We start from the raw sequence: 22,513 nt of genomic DNA on the forward strand, positions 1-22,513 counted from the left end.
TAACTATTGCCTCGTAGGTAATGACTGTTACCTGGTGGATAATAACTATTGCCTCGTAGGTAACGAGTGTTACCTGGTGGATAATAAGTATTGCCTCATAGGTAATGACTGTTACCTGGTGGATAATAAGTACTGCCTCGTAGGTAACAACTGTTACCTGGTGGAAAATAAGTACTGCCTCCTATGTAACCACTGTTACCTGGTGGATTCTGAGTATTGCCTCATAGGTAACGACTGTTACCTGGTGGATACTCAGTATTGCCTCTTAGGTAATGACTGTTACCTTCTGGATACTGAGTATTGCCTTGTAGGTAACGACTGTTACCTGGTGGATAATAAGTATTGCCTTGTAGGTGACCACTGTTACCCGGTGGATAATAAGTATTGCCTCGTGGGTAACCACTGTTACCCAGTGGGTAATAAGTATTGCCTCTTGTGTAACCAATGTTACCTGGTGGATAATAAGTATTGCCTCGTCTCATAGGTAACTCCTATTACCTGGTGGATAATAAGTATTGCCTTGTCTCATAGGTAACTCCTACTACCTGGTGGATATTAAGTATTGCCTCATCTCATAGGTAACTCCTACTACCTGGTGTATACTAAGTATTGCCTCGTTTCCTAGGTAACTCCTATTACCTGGTGGAAAGTAAGATTGCCTCGTCTCCTAGTAACTGCTATTACCAGGTGGATAATAAGTATTGCCTCGTCTCATAGGAAACTCCTATTACCTGGTGGATAATAAGTATAGCCTCATCTCCTAGGTAACTCCTATTACCTGGTGGATAAGAAGTATTGCCTCGTCTCATAGATGACTCCTATTACCCGGTGTATAATGAGTATTGCCTCGTAGGTAATGACTGTTACCTGGTGGATAATAAGTATTTCCTCCTAGGTAACGACTGTTACCTGGTGGATACTTAGTATTGCCTCCTAGGTAACGACCGTTACCTGGTGGATAATAAGTATTGCCTCATAGGTAACGACCGTTAGCTGGTAGGTAATAAGTATTGCCTTGTAAGTAACGACCGTTACCTGGTGGGTACTAAGTATTGCCTCATAGGTATCAACCGTTACCTGGTGGATACTGAGTATTGCCTCCTAGGTAAGGACTGTTACCTGGTGGATACTCAGTCTTGTCTTGTAGGTAACAACTGTTACCTGGTGGATAATAAGTATTGCCTCTTAGGTAACAACTGTTACCTGGTGGATAATAAGTATTGCCTCATAGGTAATGACTGTTACCTGGTGGATAGTAAGTATTGCCTCGTAGGTAACGACGGTTACCTGGTGGATAATAAGTGTTGCCTTGTGGCTGACCACTGATACCCGGTGGGTAATAAGTATTGCCTCGTGGGTAACCACTGTTACCCAGTGGGTAATAAGTATTGCCTCTTGTGTAACCACTGTTACCTGGTGGATAATAAGTATTGCCTCGTCTCATAGGTAACTCCTGTTACCTGGTGGATAATAAGTATTGCCTTGTCTCATAGGTAACTCCTACTACCTGGTGGATATTAAGTATTGCCTCATCTCATAGGTAACTCCTACTCCCTGGTGGATATTAAGTATTGCCTCGTCTCTTAGGTAACTCCTATTACCTGGTGGATAATAAGATTGCCTCGTCTCCTAATAACTGCTATTACCAGGTGGATAATAAGTATTGCCTCATCTCCTAGGTAACTCCTTTTACATGGTAGATAATAAGTATTGCCTCGTCTCATAGGTAACTCCTATTACCTCGTGGATAATAAGTATTGCCTCGTCTCATAGGTAACTCCTATTACATGGTGCATAATAAGTATTGCCTGCTCTCCTATGTAACTTCTATTACCTGGTGGATAAGAAGTATTGCCTCATCTCATAAGTAAATCCTATAACTTGGTGGATAAGAAGTATTGCCTCGTCTCCTAGATGACTCCTATTACCTGGTGGATAATGAGTATTGCCTCGTATGTAATGACTGTTACTTGGTGCATAATAATTATTTCCTCCTATGTAACGACTGTTACCTGGTGGATACTTAGTATTGCCTCCTAGGTAACGACCGTTACCTGGTGGATAATAAGTATTGCCTCATAGGTAACGACCATTAGCTGGTAGGTAATAAGTATTGCCTCGTAGGTAACGACTGTTACCTGGTGGATACTGAGTATTGCCTCGTAGATAAGGACTGTTACCTGGTGGATACTGAGTATTGCCTCATAGGTAAGGACTGTTACCTGGTGGATATTCAGTATTGCCTCGTTGGTAACAACTGTTACCTGGTGGATAATAAGTATTGCCTCGTAGTTAATGACTGTTACCTGGTGGATAATAACTATTGCCTCGTAGGTAATGACTGTTACCTGGTGGATAATAACTATTGCCTCGTAGGTAACGAGTGTTACCTGGTGGATAATAAGTATTGCCTCATAGGTAATGACTGTTATCTGGTGGATAATAAGTACTGCCTCGTAGGTAACGACTGTTACCTGGTGGAAAATAAGTACTGCCTCCTAGGTAACGACTGTTACCTGGTGGATACTGCGTATTGCCTCATAGGTAATGACTGTTACCTGTTGGGTACTCAGTATTGCCTCTTAGGTAACGACTGTTACCTGCTGGATACTGAGTATTGCCTTGTAGGTAACGACTGTTACCTGGTGGATAATAAGTATTGCCTTGTGGGTGACCACTGTTACCCGGTGGATAATAAGTATTGCCTCGTGGGTAACCACTGTTACCCAGTGCGTAATAAGTATTGCCTCTTGTGTAACCACTGTTACCTGGTGGATAATAAGTGTTGTCTCGTGGCTAACCCCTGTTACGTGGTGGATAAGTATTGCCTCGTGGGTGACCACTTTTACCGGGTGGATAATAAGTATTTCCTCATAGGTGATCACTGTTACCCAGTGGATAATAAGTATTGCCTCGTAGGTAACAACTACTATTACCTAATAGATAATAAATATACTTTATGCATAATATATAATAATTATGGGATATATAATAATTATATGTTATAATGTTTATTATATTATAACATATAATTTATATATTATAATGTAATATATAAATTATGTATTATCATATATAAAATATGATTTATTGTTATATATAAAATATTTATCATATAATATACAATAATGAAATTATTTAGCATATAATATATAATGGATAAGTTATTTATCATATATAATATATAATAATATATAACATATATTATATATCATATGTATTATATATAATATAATATATAATATAAATATATAATATAGAATAATTATGTATAAATATAACTATATAATATATAATGTATAATAATTATTTATTATTATGTGTAATATATTATTATGTGTAATATATAATAATTATATATTATGTGTAATATATTAGTATATTAAATATTATATGACTGTATTATATTATATAATATATAATAATATATTGTATAATTATATATTTTATCATTATAATATATAATATTATATAATATATAATTATGATATATAGTATTACATGATATTATTATATGATTGTTTTATATATAAGTATATTATCATAGTTTCTATATTATATTTTTTATAATTTATATTTCATATACTTTATATATTATATATTATATTTTATATATTTCATATTTTATATATTTTATATATTATTTCATATATTACATATTATATTTTGTATAATTTATATGATTATATTTCATTATATATGATATATAAATATACATAATATATATAAATATATATTATATATTATATATGTATAATATTATATATAATATATATTATATTATACATATAATTATATGTATAATATTATATACATATATAATTATATATGTATACATATGATATATACATATAATTATATATGTATATATATTATATATAATATGTGTATATAATATATAATATGTATTTAATATATATCATATATAATACGTATTATATGATTTATAGTATATATCATACATAATACATATAATATATATTATATATCATATATAATATATATAATATATTATTTATGATATATAATATATATAATATACATTTAATATATAAATTATATAGATTATTATATGTACTTATGTGTATAAATATATATTATACATAATATAGATTATCTATAAGATATATTATATATAATATATATTATATAGAATATATATTAATAGATAATATATATTATACATAAATATATAATATATATAAATTATATATAAATAAATATATTTAGATATTTATATATTTAGATATATATGGATAATATATATTATATAATATATAATATATGTAATATAGGTATTATATATTACATATTATATATAATATATCATATATTATAGATATTAGAGATACTATATATTATACATAATATATTATATATTATAGATATTATATAATATATAATATATAATATCTATAATGTCTATTAATATAATACAATATATAATATATAATATATAATGTATAATGTAATATACAATTATATATTATACAAAATAAAATAATATAGTTTAATTAAAATATAATAATATAATATAATATAATTATTTATAGAATATATTATATAATATTATATATAAGAACAAAATATATGATATATTATATGTTAATATTATAGAAATGTAATAAATAATTCATGTATTATGTATAATTAATATATAAATTATATATTTTAAAATGTAATGTATATATTAATTATATATTATAAAATATAAAATATATATTATATAATACATTATTTTGTTCATTTTAAATTTATATATATTTTTATATTGTATATTTGTATTATATCTATATATAAATGTAGCATATATATGCTACTGTTTCTTTATCCACTCATGTGTTGGTCAGTTGTGAATTGTGCTGAAATATAGATTCAAGTGCAGATATCTTTTGATGTAACTTCTTTTCCTTTGGGTAGACACCAAGTAGTGGGATTACTGGATTCAATGATAGATCTACTTTTAGTTCTTTGAGAAACCTCCATACTATTTACACAGAGGTTGTACTAATTTATACTCCCACCCAGAATGTATAAGTGTTCCCTTTTCATCACATCCTCACCAACATCTATTGGTTTTTTACTTTTTAGTAATGGCCATTCTGACTGGGGTAAGGTGGTATCTCATTATGCGTTTAATTTCCATTTCCCTGATGATTAGTGATACTGAGTATTTTTTATATGTTTGTTGGTGTTTGTATGTCTTCTTTTGAAAAATGTCTGTGCATGTAATTTACCCACTTTATAATAGAACTATTTATTTTTTCTTCCTAATTTGTTTGAGGTCCATGTAGATTCTGGATATTAGTCCTTTGTCAAATGTGTAGGTTACAAATATTTTCTCTCATTCTGTAGGTTTCCTGTTTTCTCTGTTGTTTTGCTGTGCAAAAGGAAAAAGGCAGTAGAACACATAGAGCAAGAATTAGAATTAAGTGTAATCAATATCATTGGAGAATGAGAAAGTACAAATATGTAAAATGCAAAACAGAAACAAGACATCAGAAAGAAGAACCAGTTGAAGGTTCTTGGTCTGAAAAGTATAATAACTGAAATAAATACTAGTCTGGTGCACGAGTAGAATGTATACAAAAAGCAGATTAGTGAGCTGGAAGATTAGGTTGAAGAACTCTCCCAGAAATCATCAAGAAGGAATATAGGGTTGAGAAAATATGAAAGACAAGTTTAAAAATATGGAGGAAAGAAATAATAATATCACTATCTATATTTTTAAAATTCCAGAAAGGTAGGGTAAAAATCCAGTGAAAAGTAGAGAAGCAATACGTTATTTTCAAGTACATGTGAAAACCAAAAATAGACCACATACTGAGTCACAAAGGAAATCTCAGCAACTTTCAAATTTATCATTTAAATGTAAATTGCAATGAAATTGCAAAATATTTGACAATGAATAACAATGAAAGTACTTTATATCAAACATTAGGGAATGCCACCAAATTATATTGAGAGGGAAATATGTAACTGTACATGAAGCTGTTAAATAGCAGTGAAAATTAAGACTAAATGTGCGAAGTGTCCAAGTCAAGAATAGGAAGAGACTAGCACAGTAAACCTGGAAAAAGTAGAAGTCAGGAAATCACAAATAGAAAATATACTAATAAGGAGGTAAAAGAAAGAAACAATAGAGATGATCAACAGAATAAAAAGCTAACTCTTAGAGCACACTAAAAGTGGGCAACTTTCCAGTAAATTTGATCAAGGGGGAAAGAAAACACAGAAACAATTAATTTTCAAAATAAAAAAGGGGATATCACATCTGACACCAGGAAGATTTTTTTAAAGATTATTTGGGGAATAAAACAGGATACACATCTGAATTGGTGTTCTCATGAAAGAACACTAGAATAACTTTATGCCAACATGTTTGCAAAGTTTGACACAGAGGACATATTTTTGTGGTATATAACAACACAATTGATGAGAAGATAAATTTTAAAAACCCAAATAAAAAAGTAATTATTCTCTGCATGGTTATTTCTTTCCAAAGAGTACAGCATGGAAAAGGAGAAAGAGTAACTTCCAAAGTGGAAAAGCCTGGCAAACACTACCTCAGCTAGATGATCAAGATCAACACTAGCAGTGAAAATTGTAATGTGTACCCTTGATATGATGTGATGAAAATGGCATTTTACTTCTGTGGTGCTTCTCCCCCAATCCAAAAAACCTAGTCTATCAATGAGAAAAACACCAGATAATTCCCAACTGAGGTATACTGTTTATAAAATACCTGACCATGAGCAGTGGTTTGTAGTTCTTCACATGTGCAGAACGTGCAGGTTTGTTACATAGATATACATGTACCATGGTGGTTTGCTGCACTCATCATCCCGTCATCTACAGTAGGTACTTCTCCTAATGCTATCCCTCCCCACTCCCCCCAGCCCCTGACAGGCCCTGGTGTGTGATGTTCCCCTCCCTGTGTCCATGTGTTCTCATTGTTCAACTCCCACTTATGAGTGAGAACATGCAGTATTTGGTTTGTGTTAGTTTGCTGAGAATGATGGTTCCCAGATTCATCTATGTCCCTGGGAAGGACATGAACTCATCCTTTTTATGGCTGCATAGTATTCCATGGTGTACATGTGCCACATTTTCTTTATCCAGTCTATTATTGATGGATATTTGGGTTGGTTCCAAGTCTTTGCTATTGTGAATAGTACTGCAATATACATACGTGTGCATGTGTCTTTAGAGTAGAATGATTTATATTCCTTTGGGTATATATCCAGTAATGGGCTTGCTGGGTCAAATGGCATTTCTAGTTCTAGATCCTTGAGGAATCGCCACACTGTCTTCCACAATGGTTGAACTAATTTACACTCCCACCAACAGTGTAAAATCATTCCTACTTCTCCACATGTTCTCCAGCATTGGTTGTTTCCTGACATTTTAATGATCGCCATTCTAACTGGCATGAGATGGCACCTCATTGTGGTTTTGATTTGCATTTATCTAATGACCGGTGATGATGAGCATTTTTTTCATATGTTTGTTGGCTGCATAAATGTCTTATTTTGAGAAGTGTCCATTCATATCCTTTGCCCACCTTTTGATGGAGTTGATTGTTTTTTTCTTGTAAATTTAAGTTTTTGGAGATTCTGGATATTAGCCCGTTGTCAGATGGCTAGATTGCAAAATTTTTCTCCCATTCTGTAGGTTGCCTGTTCACTCTGATGATAGTTTCTTTTGCTGTGCAGAAGCTCTTTAGTTTAATTAGATCCCATTTGTCAATTTTGGCTTTTGTTGCCACTGCTTTTGGTGTTTTAGTCATGAAGTCTTTGCCCATGCCTATGTCCTGAATGGTATTGCCTAGGTTTTTTTCTAGTGTTTTTATAGCTTTAGGTCTTACGTTTAAGTCTTTAATCCATCTTGAGTTACTTTTTGTATAAGGTGTAAGGAAGGGGTCCAGTTTCAGTTTTCTCTATATGGCTAGCCAGTTTTCCCAACACCATTTATTAAATAGGGAATCCTTTCCCCATTGCTTGTTTTTGTCAGGTTTGTCAAAGATCAGATGGTTGTAGATGTGTGGCGTTATTTCTGAGGCCTGTGTTCTGTTCCCTTGGTCTATATATCTGTTTTGGATACCAGTTCCATGCTGTTTTCATTAATGTAGCCTTGTAGTATAGCTTAAAGTCAGGTAGCGTGATGCCTCCAGCTTTGTTCTTTTTGCTTAGGATTGTCTTGGCTATATGGGCTCTTTTTTGGTACCATATGAAACTTAAAGTCGTTTTTTTTTAATAATTCTGCGAAGAAAGTCTATGGTAGCTTGATGGGGATAGCAGTGAATTTATAAATTACTTTGGGCAGGATGGCCATTTTCATGATATTAATTCTTCCTATTCATGAGCATGGAGTGTTTTTCCATTTTTTTGTGTCCTGTCTTATTTCCTTGAGCAGTGATTTGTAGTTCTCCTTGAAGGGGTCCTTCACATCCCTTGTAAGTTGTATTGCTAGGTATTTTATTCTCTTTGTAGCAATTGTGAATGGGAGTTCACTAATGTTTTGGCTCTCTATTATTGGTGTATAAGAATGCTTGTGATTTTTGCACATTGATTTTGTATCCTGAGACTTTGCTGAAGTTGCTTATCAGCTTAAGGAGATTTTGGGCTGAGATGATGGGGTTTTCTAAATATACAATCATGGCATCTGCAAAACAGAGACAATATGACTTCCTCTCTTCCTGTTCGAATACCTTTTCTTTCTTTCTCTTGCCTAATTCCCCTGGCCAGAACTTCCAATACTATGTTGAATAGGAGTGGTAGAGAGGGCATCCTTGTCTTGTGCCGGTTTTCAAAGGGAATGTTTCCAGCTTTTGCCCATTCAGTATGATATTGGCTGTGGGTTTGTCATAAATTGCTCTTATTATTTTGAGATATATTCCATCAATACCTAGTTTATTGAGAGTTTTTAGCATAAAGGAGTGTTGAATTTTATCAATTGCATTTCTTTTTTTTTAAAATTTATTTATTATTATTATACTTTAGGTTTTAGGGTACATGTGCGCAATGTGCAGGTTAGTTACATACATATACATGTGCCATGCTGGTGCGCTGCACCCACTAACTCGTCATCTAGCATTAGGTATATCTCCCAGTGCTATCCCTCCCCCCTCCCCCCACCTCACAACAGTCCCCAGAGTGTGATGTTCCCCTTCCTGTGTCCATGTGTTCTCATTGTTCAATTCCCACCTATAAGTGAGAATATGCGGTGTTTGGTTTTTTGTTCTTGCGATAGTTTACTGAGAATGATGATTTCCAATTTCATCCATGTCCCTACAAAGGACAAGAACTCATCATTTTTTATGGCTGCATAGTATTCCATGGTGTATATGTGCCACATTTTCTTAATCCAGTCTATCATTGTTGGACATTTGGGTTGGTTCCAAGTCTTTGCTATTGTGAATAATGCCACAGTAAACATACGTGTGCATGTGTCTTTATAGCAGCATGATTTATAGTCCTTTGGGTATATACCCAGTAATGGGATGGCTGGGTCAAATGGAATTTCTAGTTCTAGATCCCTGAGGAATCACCACACTGACTTCCACAAGGGTTGAACTAGTTTACAGTCCCACCAACAGTGTAAAAGTGTTCGTATTTCTCCACATCCTCTCCAGCACCTGTTGTTTCCTGACTTTTTAATGATTGCCATTCTAACTGGTGTGAGATGGTATCTCATTGTGGTTTTGCTTTGCATTTCTCTGATGGCCAGTGATGGTGAGCATTTTTTCATGTGTTTTTTGGCTACATAAATGTCTTCTTTTGAGAAGCGTCTGTTCATGTCCTTTGCTCACTTTTTGATGGGGTTGTTTGTTTTTTTCTTGTAAATTTGTTGGAGTTCATTGTAGATTCTGGATATTAGCCCTTTGTCAGATGAGTAGGTTGCGAAAATTTTCTCCCATTTTGTAGGTTGCCTGTTCACTCTGATGGTAGTTTCTTTTGCTGTGCAGAAGCTCTTGAGTTTAATTAGATCCCATTCTAAGCAGTAATAATAACTTACTAAAAATGTAATAGAAAAATATCCTATTTGCTACTGCATGTAAAACATCTAAAATTAAAATAAGATATAAAATATTTTTATGGACATCACAATATTGAAGGAAATGAAAGAAGGCATGAATAAATGGAATATTATGTCATGTTTATGAACTGGAAATTCTAATATCATAAAGATGGTAATTCCCCCCCAAATTTTATCAGATCTCTGTAAGTTGATTCTAAATGTTATATGGAAGAGCAAAGCACCAAAAATACATATCTAAATCTGCAGAGGATGAACATAATGGAGCCCACCCTGCCAGATATCAATTAAAAAAAAAACTGTAATTAAGACAGTGTAGTATTTGCATAGCTATAAACAAATTGACCACTAAGATAGAATTAAAAGCGCAGAACTCAATCTATTAAAAAAGCTTGATAAATAACAGAAATTGTCATGACATGTTGATGAAAAAGGATAAACACTTAATAAATGATTATTCACACTATTAAAAAAAAAAAAACAGGCCGGGCATAGGGTTTTATGCCTGTAATCCCAGCACTTTGGGAGGCTGAGGCAGGCAGATTCCTTGAGGTTAGGAGTTCAAAACCAGCCTGGCCAACATGGTGAAACCCCATCTTTACTAAAAATACAAAAATTAGCTGGGTGTGATGTCGTGCACTTATAATCTCAGCTACACAGAGGCTGAGGTAGGAGAATCACTTGAACCGGAGAGGCAGAAGCTGCAGTGACCTGAGATCATGCCACTGCACTCCAGCCTGGGTGACAGAGTGAGACTCCATCTCAAAAATAAATAAATAAAAATAAAAAAACCCAATCCCCAAAAGATTCCCTATACCACATCATGCATGCCTCTGCAAATTCCAGGTAGATTAATCTGAATGTGAAAAGGCAAACTTTAAAATTTCAGGAGAAAATGTAAAAGGATGTATTTTCTGGAGAATAAAAGGATACCTGAAAGACAAACAAAAACCAAAAACAAAAACATAAATGATAGAAGAAAATGTTGATAAATTTAACTATATCAAATTTTTGAATTTCAGTGCAATAAAAGATACCCTAAAACAAGTAAAAATGCGAGGCCTAAGCTATGTCCAATTAATAAAATGAACAATGTATTTGTGTCCAAAGTTAGCAAAGAACTCCTCCAAAGTAAAGGGAAAGAAAACCCAATAGAAAAATGAAGAAAAGACATGAATAAACAATTCATATAAAGTGATATTTGAATGACTAATATGTATATGTGAAAATGTTCGATGTTACTAATTATAAAATAAGTGAAAATTCAAATCACAGTGACAGATGTCATGTTCATTAGATAGGCCAAATTTGAGAGTATAAAAATTATAATTTGTTGGTAAGTATTTGGCATAATGGGCTCTTCTATCCTTCTGCTATGAGAGTCATTTTGGGAGAACATTTTGGCAACATCTAGTAAAATTAAATATGTATATATCCTTTGACTCAGCATTTGTATCTATTGGTTAGTACTTCAGAGAAAAATCTCTTGATTTTGCTAGGTTAAATGCAGATATGATATGATCTGCAAATAATGACAACTTGTGACTTCCCTTCAACTTCTTTTATTTCTTAATATGTTTTCTCATTTTTATGTGCTGGCCTGAGGTAATAGTTTTATCTTTGTCATTTCTATATCTTCAACTAACTATGTCTAAAGTTTCTCTGTTAAGTGCAATCACTGCTATGGAATTTCAGCAGATAGCCTTTTAAAAATATGAGGGCTCTATTCTACTTCTAGTTTTTCAAGAATTTTTTTCATAAATATTATGTATATTTACATTAAAAATAAATATAAATAACTTAATCAAGTTCTTTTCTGCATCTATTAAAATAAGTGTTAATTTTTATCCTTAAGTCCCTAGGTGGTATTTCAGTGAATTACATTTATAAATTTTTCTGTTGTGAAAAGATTCTTGTATTCTTGAGGTGAATCTCATTTCATCATGAGGTTAAGATCACTTAACTTTATTAGAGCAATGTAATTTTTTAAAAAACCTGAATTATAAAAGTGAGTTATCATAAGTCAAATATAGTTGCTATTCATTTCAATAGGAAAATATGTTACATATTCTCAGCATCAAAATAACAAGTATTTTTACTATAACACCACCAAATACCATTAAAATAGATCCAATTACCTCAATAATTAAAAATTATTTTAAGGACACAACCTGCCAAGATAGTTTCTCTTTATTAATTACACAATATAATAAGTTTTGTCTTTTCTCATTAAAGAGTTTTCTTTTTAAGCTAGTATACACTTTAGGCTTAAGACTATGGTTACAAAGAAGGACCATATGTGATTCTCAATGTTTATCCAAAAAACAAAAAACAGAGCAAAGGAACTTGATAGAAGCAAGGCAAATGATATTATACTCACTAGAAAGTTGACAAATAAGAAGCATGAGTTTGGAGATTACCAGTGCTGTAAACCAGCACAAGTGTCCTGAAAGGAGAAGAGACACTGATGGCACACCTTCAAAGGTGACCCATGATTGGGTCTCATCTCCTAAAGCACACCTGCTTGCAATGTGCCCTAAATCCAGAATGAACCTTGTAAACAAACATGAGCCCCCATAAGTTGAAATGGTAATATTAAATAAAACCACTAATTACACTGATTCTCATTACCTGAATGGGTATTTATCACTATTATATTATTCACCTTCTACATTCATAGATTTGGGTAAGTAATGTCTTACTTCAGATTTTGAGTTTATGTTCCTAAGTTAAATGGGCCTGTACTTTTATTGTACTGTGTTTACCAGCTTTGGTATAAAGTTTTATAAAATGAATTTTGGGTGTTCCATTTTCTAGAACTTATATAAGATAGAATGAGTTCTTCCATAAAAGTTTGATAGCTGTCACTTGTAAAACCATCTAAATCTAGTGCTTATTTAAAGGGGGACAAAGTCTTTACCATGTTTTATTTCCTTAATGCTCACTAACTATGTAAGTTTCCTGTTTTTTCTTAAGACAATTTTGGCATTCTCTATTTTTTGGAAATGTATCACTACTAGGTTTTACATTTGCTGTTTAATAAATTTCTTAATATTCTCTCTTTCAGCTTCTGGATTATATATGGTTATTTATTCTCATTCTGTATTTTGTCTCTTTCTCTCAATCAGTATTTGGGAGACTTAGTTTTTTTTTTTTTTTTTTTTTTTTGAGACAGAATCTCACTCTGTTACCCAGGCTGGAGTGCAGTGGCATGATCTGGGCTCACTGCAACCTCTTTCCCTTGGGTTCAAGCGATTGTCCTGCCTCAGCCTTCTGAATGGCTAGGATTACAGGTGCCTGCCACTGTGCCTGGCTAATTTTTGTAATTTTAGTAGAGACGAGGTTTCACCATCTTGCCCAGTCTCGTTTTGAACTCCTGACCTTGTGATCCACCTGCCTTGGCCTCCCAAATTTCTGGGATTACAGGCATCAGCCACTGTGCCCAGCCGACTTAATGGTTTCTTAAGAACTAGATTTTAATTTTGTTAATATTCCCTGTGGTATATAAAACATATATTGGGTCTTTGCCCCTGGTTCCTGACACAGAGCTCCAAAAACCCTTAGAATTTCCTAATGATAGGAGTATCTTTGCCTATTTATAATGAGCCCTTTTTGAGCACATCTGAGTTTGTGCTAGTGAAGTGATTCAGGGAGGGGCCCCGAGATGACTTTAAGATGGGGGCTAATCGCCAGTCTGAATTTGAAGGCATGAGAACCAGGAGAGCCAATGGTGTAGGTTCAGTTCAAAAGCTGGTAGGTTGAAGGTCCAGGAAGAGCCAATGTTTTGGTTCTACAAAACCAAACAGGACAAAAACCCATATCTCAGTGTGCAGGCATTCAGGCAGGAAGAATTCTCTCTTACTCAGCGGAGGGTCAGACTTTTGTTCTATTCAGGCTTTCACAAATTAGATGAGGCTCACCTACATTGGGGAGGACAATTTGCTTTACTCAGTCTACTAATTTAAACGTTAATCTACCAAAAAACACTCTCATAGAAACACCCAGAGTAGTGATTATCAAATATGTATACCTCATGACCCAGTCAAGTTGATACATAAAATTAATCATCATAAGTCTACCCTTGTCAAGTTAGCACCCATATGCATCTCCTTAAGTCATACTTAATCTCCAAATGAAGACAATGACAAGGTTGTAATACCACCTTATATATGATACAACTATCCTGCATACAACTGAAAACTTACTAACTTCTCCAGAAAAGGAGATAAAGTCCTTGAGTGATATTTACTCTTCTTCTTGATATTCTATAACTTAAATACTTGATATCTTATAACTTGTATACCATAGTCAAAATGATATAAAGTGAACAGTACTTAAATACTATGATACGAAGTCAATACATCTTATGTTATATGATAAGGGGATAAGAAGAAAGAAAACAAAAATATTTGCTTTTTTATACACACAATACAAATATATTTTTATACAAAAATAAGGAAATACTCATGACAATTACAGTCCTTGTTTATGTAACAGGTCACATGGTTATAACTGATATTTATCCTCCACTACCATTCCATATTCCTTTTGCCTTCAGCAACACCTCAGCTTATCATGTTTTTTTTTTAACTGGTGGGGTGACCGAAACCTTTACTTTTGAAGGGTCTGGACCATTAATCCTGCCTTGATTGGGTCATTTTAGTTTTCCACAGATCTTAATCATAGGGCATGGTAATACTAATGAATCACACAAAGACTTGCACATACATGTTCTTAGAAGCACTATTCTTAGTAGCAAAAAATTAGAGAAAATCTAATGTATTTTAACTGGTGAATGGATAGACACAATGTGGCATATGAACACAATGAAGTAATATTCAGCAATGAAAAGGAACAAACTACTAGTACATGCTAGCATATGGAAGGACCTCACAACTATTATGCTCAGTGAAAGAAACCAGACACAAGAGACCACATGTTGTGACTCCACTTGATTGAAATTTCCAGAAAAGGCAAAGCTATAGAGACAGAAAGCCCATCAGTGGTTGCCTGGGCAACTAAGTAAAAATCATCTTGAGATGATGAAAATTTTCTAACTTATGAAGATGGTAATACACCCCTATGAAATATAAAGTAGGTTGAGCTGGAAGAAGACTGGAAGCGGGGGAAACAGGTAGTAGGAGGAAATGATCATAGGGGTCCAAGGCCAGGTGGGGTGATGAATCCAATTGCCTTTTTTGACTCACAAAATAGCCTCCAGAATAGAATTTCTGCCTTTGGGCTAATATTTACCAACCATTTCTCATGTTCGAATGTGTACTTGAGGGATCTGACACTCCTTTCAGTTACAATGTTTTACTAAGGCAGGGATTCTAGGGCTGGTTGGTGAATGCGTGCAGTTTGTAAGAAGCTTCAATTGTACATTTGAAATGGATGAATTATCTTATATGTAAAATATGCGTCCCATAGAGTTATATTTTAAAAGGTCAATAAAGATTTCTGTTTCTACATAAACTGTAATAAACTTCAAAAACACTGCTTCCACTCTAACAATGAGAAAAAAAATCCAGATAATATACAAAAGTGTAACTTTCTCAAATACATCATAAAGCACAAGTAGCAAGAAGACCAAATGGCCGGAATTCTAAAGAGGAACAAGCCCCTTCAGGGAGAGATGAAATACACAAACAATTTCATCTTTGGCAGAGCACAGGAAAAAGAGAAGAGAGCATACAAAAAGGAAAGAAGAATCCTGCAAGAATAAAAATGAATTGTTAAACGCCAAATGTGAGCTAGTGTGCTGATTCAGAATAGCTGGGATCACCAGAAAAGAGGATGTCACAATCACCCATGAGCTCTTCCCTATGATCCTCCACTGGTATTTATGAGAAAGACTCAGAGAAGACCAGGAGATTGAGAGGGTACTCCTATTTGGTGCAGGCATGAAGGAAGTAATTGGCAGCAGCTAGGGGATGGGCATAAAGCCCTGGCCTTAAGCAAGAGCCTTACATGAATGGAGGAAGGGCAGGTATTGTTCTTCCGCAGGAAGTGAGAAAAAAATCTACTTCTGCAAAAGCAGGAGGTGGAAGAATAAGACCTCTACCCCTAGGGAATGGACAGGAAGCTGTCTTGGACCCAGGATATATGCTGATATCAAGCAGAAATCTGCTGCCATCATAAGTAGGGCCAGCAACTCCCACCCAAGACAAACCATGGATACAAGGCAGAGTGTGGTTGCCACGGGAAGGAGCAGCAGGAACTCTGGAAAGGTTCTCTCCAAGTTCCAAGTACTTGCCAAAGACAAAGGCTGGACCAGGAAAACAGTCTCTCTCCTGCCCTACCCCAAGAAACAACAGTAAAAAACGGCAGGCTGCAGCTGTTGGAGGCGGAGCCTGGTAATACTGGCTAACAGAGATGGCTCTGAGCATAGCAGGAAACAGGAACACTGAGGAAAAACCCCTCTTGAAACCCAGCCCCCACCCTAAGCACAAGGCAACAAAGAATTTGAAGTCTGTGGTAGATTGAAAGTAATAATATAATAGCTAGCATAATGTATAATAATATATATACAATATTACATATAATTTGTCCAGATTTGGTTCCTTCCAGTGGGTTCTTGGTCTTGCTGACTTCAAGAATAAAGCCATGGACACTCACCGTGAGTGTTACAGTTCTTAAAGATGGTGTGTCCAGAGTGTCTTCCTTCAGATGTGTCCGGAGTTTTTTCCTTCCGGGGGGGTTCGTGGTCTCGGTGACTTCAAGAGTGAAGCCACAAACCTTCACAGTGAGTGTTACAGCTCTTTAAGGGGGCACATCCGGAGTTGTTTGTTCCTCCTGGTGGGTTCATGGTCTCGCTGGCTTCAGGAGTGAAGCTGTAAACATTCCCGGTGAATGTTACAGCTCATAAAACTAGTGTGGACCCAAAGCGTAAGCAGCAGCAAGATTTATTCCAAAGAGCAGAAGAACAAACCTTCCACAGTATGGAAGGGAACCTGAAAGGATTGCCACTGCTAGCTTGGCTGGCCAGCCTTTATTCCCTTATTTGGCTCTGCCCACATCCTACTGATTGGTCCATTTTACAGAGCACTGATTGGTCCATTTTACAGACTGCTGATTGGTCCATTTTACAGTGTGCTGATTGGTCTGTTTTTACAGAGTGCTGATTGGTGTGTTTACAAACCTTTAGCTAGACACAGAGCGCTGATTGGTGCATTTACAATCCTTTAGCTAGACAGAAAAGTTCTCCAAGTCCCCACCCAACCCAGAAGCCCAGCTGGCTTCGCCTCTCAATAATAGGAAAACAAAAACCATAAACAAAACAAAGAAACAAACCAAATTATTAGGGTGCTGTTAGTTCACAGTGGCACTCCAGCTTGCTGCATCCCAGGTTGAAGTGGAACTTGAAACTCAGTTGGAACTCCAAAGCATTTGTTACCCAACTGATAAAGCTATTTACTTTTTCTAAAACCTACACCAGTACTTAAAAATTTTTTTAATCTACTGCCTAGAGTGTTTAACACACTGGCCAATGCAATCTAGTAAGATTCAGGATGGGTGAGAGATAAGCAGGGAGAGAAGGGTCATACTGAGAGGGGCTCTGAGACCTCAGTTGAGTTAGCAGGTGAATTTGGTGCATGAAAAAGTATTTATGGACATTGAGTATCTGGAAGGGGAAATGATGCCCTTAAAGCATCCTGCTCCTTTCTACCCCTTTGGAAAGGCTTCAAAGCACCACAGCCAAAGCTCCCTGTGCCTAAGCTTGAAACTCCCTAGACTGCGATTTGTATGGTCAAAAATTCAGTGTCCAGAGTGAGATTCCAACGCTTTCAGGATTTGAGATCTTTGGCAGATGTGTTAAGCTTTTAGGGTCACACAATTCTCTACTATATAGTGAGGATTATGATGGAATTCATCTCTAAGGGCTGTTTTGAGGATTAAAAGAGATGGTCCATGTAAAATGCTTAACACAGTGAGTGTTGCTCGACATATGTTAACTGTTATTGTTATAATTGTCATCAGGAGGTAGTAAAGTCTTGAAATGATTCTTGAAGTTAGAATTAAGAAGAGGAAATTGAAGCAAAGAATATTGTAGAGAACCTGACTTGCTGAATGAACATGAAGAGTGATAGAGCACAGTCAAGAATGGCTCTGTGTTTTGAGACTCTGGGGTTGGCAGAATAGTGGCATCTATGGCGCACTGGAATGCCTGTGTCTAGTTTATAAAAGCCAGCACATTCAGCTAGAGCATTTTCCATTTGGTACTGCAAGCCCAGTGGTGCCAATCACTGTTTCAAGTGAAGCCAGAAATCCAGATGATTATGTGAAATCTGAAGTTTTAGTATTCTTAAAAATCTGGAGCAAACAAAAGATGACTGTGAGATGCAAATTTGCAACCTCTGTGTAAAATCGGGGGGGTCCTGCTGATGTAGAACTCATCATTATATATTCCATAGAGCCTTGTGCCTTTTTACTCATTGAATGTGTAAATTTTCCAAACAAGAGTTTTCTAAGAAGCATAAATACCAATATTGACTTGTTTTATAAGTTTCAAAGTTATAAAAGTATCTGGAGAAAGGGATTTTAAAACAAAACATTTATTATTCTAGATTTAACAGTGTAAGACTGGAGGTGCAAAAGGCAATGTAAGCAAACATTATAAAAATGTTCTGTAAGGGCTGAGCCCCAGACAATATTGTTCAAGAAAGCAGCAGCCATCTCAGTCTGTTCTTGGTACTTTTATTGTCCCTATAAGCTCAACGGTTTTGTTGTATAGACAATAAACCATCTTTTTTTTTCTCCATTGCTCATGTGACTGTACATTTCTTTCTGCCTCCAGAAGGCAGCTTTGAAAATATTTAACCCTTGGGTGCTTGTACTCTGTATTTCATTCCCTTTTCTTGTTAGGACTACCCTTGTCCTGTCCTGCTTTCACTTTTTTTTTTTTTTTTTTTAGACAGAGTCTTGCTCTGTCGCCCAGGCAGTGGCGCGATCTCGGTTCACTGCAAGCTCCACCTTCTGGGTTCATGCCATTCTCCTGCCTTAGCCTCCCGAGTAGCTGGGACTACAGGTGCCCGCCACTATGCCTGGCTAATTTTTTTGTATTTTTAGTACAGACGGGGTTTCACTGTGTTAGCCAGGATGGTCTTGATCTCCTGACCTTGTGACCTGCCCGTCTCAGCCTCCCAAAGTGCTGGGATTACAGGCGTGAGCCACCGCGCCTGGCGTGTCCTGCTTTCCTTTCTACCTACCTCTAGAAAGCTCAAGATTCCAGCTTTCCTAAGCAACGAACAGCAATCTACATTCGTGAACTAGAGAGGAAGTCCCCATGATGTCTTGAAACATGAGTTCCAGTTAGCCAGGAGAAGGAGGCATACCTGGAAGGAAGGCATACCCGGCAGAGGGAAAAACATGCAAAGCATGAACGTAGGAAAATCAAGTTATGTTTGGTAATGACACTGATACAAAGTGGTGAAGGTGTGTACAAAGAAGCAGGAGATGAAGTTGGAAAGTAGACCCCACATTGGCTTTCAGGATCCAATCTACAACCCTCAGCCTGGCATTCAAGTCTCTTTGTCACTGAGCATTTCCAGAGTAAGATGCCTGCCTTCCACCCAGAGGAAAACACATCCAAAGCCCCTCAGGAGCTTTGAATGAAACAGAGCTGTGTTAAATACATGCTCTGCCACATACAAGCTACCGGATCTTAGGGAAGTTGTTTAAAGTCTTTGGATCCCAACTATTTTTTTTTTATGTCTTCTAAAAAAAAATGGGATACACATGCAGAATGTGCAGGTTTGTTACATAGGTATATGTGTGCCATGGTGGTTTGCTGCACCTATTGACCCATCTTCTATGTGCCCTCCCCTCACCACCCCAACCCCCAACAGGCCCTGGTGTGTGTTGTTCCCCTCTCCATGTCCATGTGTTCTCAATGTTCAACTCCCAATTATGAGTGAGAACATGCGGTGTTTGGCCCTCTTTTCCTGTGTTAGTTTGCTGAGGATGATGGCTTCCAGCTTCGTCTGTGTCCTTGAGGAAGACACGATCTCATTCCTTTTTATGGCTGCGTAGTATTCCATGGTGTATATGTACCACATTTTCTTTATCCAATCTATCATTGATGGACATTTGACTTGGTTCCGTGTCTTTGCTATTGTAAATAGTGCTGCAATAAACATATGTGTGCATGTGTCTTTATAGTAGAATGATTTATATTCCTTTGGGTATATACCCAGTAATGGGATTGCTGGGTCAAATGCTATTTCTGGTTCTAGATCCTTGAGGAATCACTATACTGTCTTCCACAATGATTGAACTAATTTACATTCCCACCAACAGTGTAAAAGCATTCCTATTTCTCCACAGCCTTGCCAGCACCTATTGTTTCCTGACTTTTTAATAATCACCATTCTGACTGGTGTGAGATGGTATCTCATTGTGGTTTTGATTTGCATTTCTCTAATGACCAGTGATAATGAGCTTTTTTTTTTCATATGTTTGTTTGCCACGTAAATATCTTCTTTTGAGAAGTGTCTGTTCATATCCTTTGCCTACTTTTTGATAGGATTGTTTTTTCTTGTAAATATGTTTAAGTTCCTTGTAAATGCTGGATATTAAACCTTTGTCAGATGGGTAGGTTGCAAAAATTGTCTCCCATTCTGTAGGTTGCTTGTTCACTCTGATGATAGTTTCTTTTGCTGTGCAAAAGCTCTTTAGTTTAATTAGATCCCATTTGTCAATTTTGGCTTTTTTTGCCATTGCTTTTGGTGTTTTAGTCATGAAGTCTTGGACCATGCCTATGTCCTGAAGGGTTTTGCCTAGGGTTTCTTCTAAGGTATTTATGGTTTGAGATTTTACATTTAAGTCTTTAATCCATCTTGAGTTAATTTTTGTATAAGGTGTAAGGAAAGGATCCAGTTTCAGTTTTCTGCATATGCCTAACCAGTTTTCCCAGCACCATTTACTGAATAGGAGATCCTTTCCCCATTGCTTGTTTTTGTCAGGTTTGAGGAAGATCAGATGGTTGTAGATGTGTGGTATTATTTCTGAGGCCTCTGTTCTGCTCCATTGGTCTATATATCTGTTTTGGTAGCAGTACCATGCTGTTTTGGTTACTATAGCCTTGTAAAGTTCAACATCCCTTCATGTTAAGAAAAACCTCTCAACAAACTAGGTATTGATGGAACACACCTCAAAATCATAAGAGCGATTTATGACAAACCCAGAGCAAATACTGAATGGGCAAAAGCTGTAAGCATTCCCTTTGAAAACCAGTATAAGACAAGGATCCCCTCTCTCACCACTTCTATTCTACATAGTTTTGGAAGTTCTGGCTAGGGCAGTCAGGCAAGAGAAATAAATAAAGTGTATTCACATAGGAAGAGAGGAAGTCAAATTGTCTCTCTTTGCAGATGACATGATTTTATATTTAGAAAACCCCATCATCTCAGCCCCAAAACTTCTTGAACTGATAAGCAACTTCAGCAAAAGTCTCAGGATACAAAAATCAATGTACAAAAATCATAAGTATTCCTTTTCACCAACAAAAGGCAAGCAGAGAGCCAAATCATGAATGAACTCCCATTCACAATTACTACAAAGAGACTAAAATACCTAGGAATACAGTTAACAAGGGATGCAAAGGACCTCTTCAAGGAGAACTACAAACCACTACTCAAGGAAATAAGGGAGGATACAAACAAATGGAAAAGCATTCAATTCTCATGGATAGGAAGAATCAATATCGTGAAAATGACCATACTGCCCAAAGTAATTTATAGATTCAGTGCTATTCCCATCAAACTACCATTGACATTCTTCACAGAATTAGAAAAAACTATTTTAAATTTCATATGGAATCAAATAAGACCCTGTATAGACAAGACAATTCTAAGCAAAAGGAACAAAGCTGGAGGCATCATGCTCCCTAGATCCCAAGTTTTTCATCTCTAAAATGGGGATCAAATATGTTGCCTCAAAGAGATGTTGTGATAAGTTAATTGCATGGAAAATATTTATAATGTACTTAATACAGTACTGATAATCAACTTCAGCAAAGTCTCAAGACCCGAAATCAATGTGCAAAGATCACAAGCACTCCTTTACACCAAAAATAGGCAAGCAGAGAGCCAAATCATGAAATTAATTGTATGAAAAATGTTTATAATATACTTAATAGAGTACTTGATATTTATTATAAAATACCCTTAAAATAGTAACTAGTAGTAGTAGTGTTTAAAAATATCAAATTACTGCCTGTAATCCCAGCACTTTGGGAGGCCGAGATGGGCAGATCACGAGGTCAGGAGATCAAGACCATCCTGGCTAACACGGTGAAATCCCGTCTCTACTAAAAATACAAAAAAAAATTAGCCGGACGTGGTGGTGGACACCTGTAGTCCCAGCTACTCGGGAGGCTGAGGCAGGAGAATGGCGTGAACCTGGGAGGTGGAGCTTGCAGTGAGCCGAGATTGAGCCACTGCGTTCCAGCCTAGGCGACAGAGTGAGACTCCGT

The 22,513-nt window shown here is 35.7% G+C and overlaps 2 protein-coding genes across 3 annotated transcripts in view; one reads left to right on the plus strand and one right to left on the minus strand.

Moving 5' to 3' along the window:
* Positions 1-17,062, minus strand: part of NXPE4 (neurexophilin and PC-esterase domain family member 4) — a 94,041-nt gene extending 76,979 nt beyond the window's left edge. For both annotated transcript variants that reach the window (XM_002822513.2, XM_054525128.1), the window contains exon 1: positions 16,657-17,062. The gene's annotated coding sequence lies outside the window, so the exon portion shown is untranslated. The remainder of the gene's footprint in view (positions 1-16,656) is intronic.
* The window catches only part of LOC100453368 (uncharacterized), a 126,528-nt gene that overhangs the window by 51,387 nt on the left and 52,628 nt on the right, over positions 1-22,513 (plus strand). The window lies entirely within an intron of this gene.

Source organism: Pongo abelii, chromosome 9 (genome assembly GCF_028885655.2).
Source record: "Pongo abelii isolate AG06213 chromosome 9, NHGRI_mPonAbe1-v2.0_pri, whole genome shotgun sequence".
NCBI classification, from domain to species: Eukaryota; Metazoa; Chordata; class Mammalia; order Primates; family Hominidae; genus Pongo; species Pongo abelii.